Raw genomic sequence first — 4,578 nt, forward strand, 5'->3', positions numbered from 1 at the left:
GTCACTTGATACAAAATTAACTCGAAGAAATCAGTAAGTAGCACTCCACTAAACAAGCAATAAACTGACAGAGAAAGAAGCTACGGAGACAATACGCATCACAATAACCACAAATAAAATAAATCCATATAAGAAATGGAACAATTGCCCATGCACATGGCTCAGTAGGATTACCAATGGAAATGGTGATCTTACCAAAAGCAATCTACAGATTCAATGCAATCCCCATCAAAATTCCAACACAATTTTTATAGACCTTGAAAGAGCCATTCTAATTAGATATGGAAAATCAAAAACCCAGGATAGCCAAAACAATTCTGAACTGTAAAAATCTAGGAAGGAATCACCAGCCATGACCTTGAGCTTTCCTACAGATCAATAATGATAAAAACTGCATAGTATTTGTACATAAACAAACACTTTGATCTCCTTTGCAAAGGAGAAGCAGAGGAGGAGCTGGGGGAAGATCTGTTTAAGGGTGTACAGGGTGGAGGGGGTAAATAAACGGATTGTACAGTGAATAAATTAAATAAAAATAAAAAATGTGATTTTACTATTATTAGAACTAAAACAAAAACAACAATAACAGCAAAAGAACTTGTTTATCTTACAGGAAACCTGAGCTAACAGGCACCTGTAATTTCAGTTCCTGATAGTCTGACACCTTCCAAGCTCTATGTGCATTAGCAGGCACCTGCACAAACATCCTAATACTCACATGAGTGAAATTTTTAAAAAGTCCTTAAAATATAAGAAAAAGAATTTAGCACATAAAATTTCTAAATAAAAATGGTTTGTCCAGATTCAATTCACAGACCATATGAAGCCTACGAAGAAGGATGACCAAAATGTGGATGCCTCAGTGCTTTTTAGAAGGGTGAGCAAATTACTCACAGGAGGAAATATGGAGACAACATGTGGAGCAGAGACTGAAGGAAAGGCCATCCAGAGACTGCCCTGCTGTGGATAACCATGGGGCTAATTATATTTGATGTTAATTCCATTCTCCAACAAGGGGTTGTGAACAAGGAATGAATGAGAACCCAGCCAAACCTGTTTCCAACCTTAATTTGTAAAATAAAGGACTGCTGATGATTGGGCAGAAACAAGGAAAGATGGAACAGAAAGTGAGGAGGGAGAAGAAGGAGAAAATGGAAGAGTGAGAGGACGCATAGGAGGAAGAAGAAGAAAAGCAGAGCAGAAGCACATGGCCTGGAGAAACTGCAAGTTCTAAGGGGTCTCATAGAATTGGAAGATAGTAGTATAGTGGTAGATCTGTCCGTTCTAGGCACACAGCATATATTCATATTAATTGAGTTGTGTTTTCATTGCTGGGGCTTATTTGAGTTGGAGATTTACAGCAACACTGCCATATTCAGCCACCAAACCTGGACTTTATTGTGGATGCCAGGAAGTGCTTCTTGATAGAAGCCTGATATAGCTGTTTCCTGAGAGGTTCTGTCAGAGCCTGACAAATACAGAGGAGGAAACTTGCAGCCAACCATTGGACTGATCTTGGGGGTCCTCAATAGAGAAGATGGAGAAGGGACTGCAGGAGCTAAGGGGGGTCTGCAGCCTCATGGAGGGAGCAACAGTGTCAACAAGCCAGACTCCCTGGAGCTTCTGGGGACTAAGCAATCAACCAAGGAGTATACATAGTTCCAGCTCAGGCATCAATGGGAACAGAGCTCCTTGGGTCTATGAAGGCTCAATAGATGCCCCAGTGTAGAGGCATCTAGGGTGGGTTGTTGGGAGTAGGTGGGTAGGTGAAGGAACACCCTAATAGAAGCAGGGATAGGGAGGATGGGATAGGGGTTTCCCAGGAAGAAGGGAAAGGCGATAATATTTGAAATGTAAATGGAGAAAATATACAATAAAAATTTAAAAAATGTCTTGTACAAACTTCACTTTTATTTCCATTAAAATCTGAAGGACACACAATTGCATCCTTTCTCCCTATTATATAAACTCCCTGTTATATAAACCTTTGAGAATTTAAAATATATAGGCAAGCAAAATGAAAGCAGTTTTGCTTTCAATTTATGCAAGTCTCATTAAAACACATTTAAAATTTATAAGAAAATGGACTGTAGCTGCCCCAGAGACATTGTAGATGTAGCTACTGTGTCACATGTGTGTTGGTAGTTGAAAAGGAGAGAGGCTATGTCTACACTCAGGGTTCTGACTCTCTGAACATCTGAATGATTTGTAACCTAAAATGCCCTGAAAAAAGCAAGCCTAAGACCACCACCAGTCCTGTACCAGGTAGGTCCTGATGAACTCCCAGGATAGGAAGCAAGTCAGAGACAAGAAGAACTACTCCTGGGACTGTGGGTCACAGGTGGGAATTAGCCTGAGCCAGACAGCCACTTAGGTGGGGTGAGAAAGGAGAAAGCTGAAGTCCACCAATAGATTAGTGCCATGGAGCTAGTCTGATATGAACACCAGTCCAGTAGTCCAGTGCTGTGCAGGCCTGGCAGTACAGACCCTGCTCAAGATGACCTCTGCCCAGTGGAGCATAGCATTCTTGAGACAATAGCAGATACTCAGAGACCCTGGGTACCACTAAGAGGAACAAATAGGTGGTAGAGAAATGGAAGACAAAGAGAAATAGAAGGATCTGGGCACAACTAAGAGAGGCAGAACTGTTAGACTCAGGGGTAGGAAGGTACAGCCTGACCTAAGTGGCTGATGATGCCACCTAGGACCATGGTGGGGTCCTGGCCTATACTGCCATCAGGTGCCTCATTTGTGTCCCACCTGTAGCGGGGTTCTGTTATCACCAAAAGCCAATCAAACCTGTCTGATCTGGGCTTCTACCCCAGGACAAGTTGGTGTCTGAGGGGTTTGAAAAATGGGCTCTACCCCTCACCTGGGAATTGTGGGAGAGCTGACCATAGAGTCACAAGAGCAGAAGAACCCCCTATGGTGGGCAGGACAGCTTGCCCCTATGTCATCCCAGCAGGAGATCTACCTCCCCCATATGAGCTGCAGAACAGCAGAGCTGACATTGGATGTGAGCCAGTCCTAAGGGTGTTACCTCTTGCTTGAAATGCAGTGGTGTCTTCATGTTTGCAAGGAAAAGATATTCTCCTTGCCCCTCACTTCTTAACAGCAGAAGCAGGCAGGAAAGTTGGCCCCAACAGGGATAGAAGAGCAGAAAAGATGGTCCTGTCACTCCCAGGCTGCAAGACTTGAGAAATCAGGCCCTGCACTTCACTTGGTCAGCACTGTAGAACTGACTCTGATGGTATGGGTGGGTGTGAACCAGCCCAAGGATATTAGAATGGGAGAACTAGCCCTGGCCCTGGTCTTCCATGCAGCAAGTGTGAAGGAGACTTACCCTCCCCAATACTCATCCCTTGCCACCTACAGAAGGTGGAAGAGCTGGCCCTGGGATCATGAGAGCAGGAGAGCTATCCCTGCCCCACACCTACTGCAGACTCAGAAGAGCATGCCCTGCACCTCAACTGGCCCAGACAGTAGAGATGGCTCTGTATGTGAGAGGTGCAAAGGAGCCAGCCCCAATTTCATGAGTGCCTTCACCAATGACCTATGGTCAGGCTTATCACAGCAATACTCCAGTACCTGCTACCAACTTCTGTCTTATTTAGGGTCTTACTGCTGTAAACAGACACCATGACCAAGGCAACTCTTTCTTATAAGGAGATTTATTTAATTGGGGCTGGCTTACAGGTTCAGAGGGTCAGTCTATTATTATCAAGGCAGGAGCATGGCAATGTCCAGGCAGGCATGGTGCAGGAGGATCTGAGAGTTCTCCATCTACATCTAGCAGAATACTGGCTTCCAGACAGGTAGGATGAGGGTCTTAAAGCCTATAACCACAGTGATACACCTACTCCAACAATGCCACAACTTCTAATAGTTCCACATCCTGGGCCAAGCATATACAAACCATAACACCTGGTAGCAGGTTAAGGGATGCAGGGGAACTGGGCCCAAGAGCATCAGACAATGAGAGCAGCCCCAGATCCATGGTTTTGAATTGGTTCACCGCATTGATGAAAGGCTGGAGTATAAAAAGGGGTTGGTTTTATAGATCCAACACTATAAGGTCTCCATGACACAGACAACTCCAGGATATCTGAGAGGTATACCACTGAAGTTCCAGTATGGATAGAGTAGCAGAAGCCAGAGGCCTCATACCATACAATGAACATTTATTTGTAAGCAAAGAATTATGGACAAAAGGGTATACTATGGGACACACTGTGACACACTACAGCTTCCACAGTGAGAATTTTTTTCTCTGGGCAGGGGAGGAGTTGAAAGGGTGGAGAGCACATATGAGGAGAAGGTGAGATGACTAGGACTGGCGTGCATGATATGAAATTGACAAGGAACCAATAAGTAAATAAATGAATAAAAATAAAGAAAATTTTCAAACAGAAAAAGAAAATAGGTCTGTACAGGTTAGAGTGAGGACCACAGAGGCAGACAGCTTCTGGGACAGGCGGGAGCCACAGAGCCGCTGAGGCAGCACCCTTTTGGGGCCACAGACATCCGACATCCTCCCAGCCGGAGGACAGTGACCTGCCCTGCAGGGAGCGCCATCTT

General features: G+C 44.6%; 1 non-coding gene across 1 annotated transcript; it reads left to right on the forward strand.

The window, feature by feature from the left end:
• Window positions 1–2,091: 2,091 nt before the first annotated feature.
• LOC115031412 lies at window positions 2,092–2,221 on the forward strand. The gene has a single exon (XR_003837051.1). It is a non-coding gene; the product is annotated as a small nucleolar RNA SNORA17 (small nucleolar RNA).
• Window positions 2,222–4,578: the final 2,357 nt, after the last annotated feature.

Source organism: Mus caroli, chromosome 6 (assembly GCF_900094665.2).
Source record: "Mus caroli chromosome 6, CAROLI_EIJ_v1.1, whole genome shotgun sequence".
NCBI classification, from domain to species: domain Eukaryota; kingdom Metazoa; phylum Chordata; class Mammalia; order Rodentia; family Muridae; genus Mus; species Mus caroli.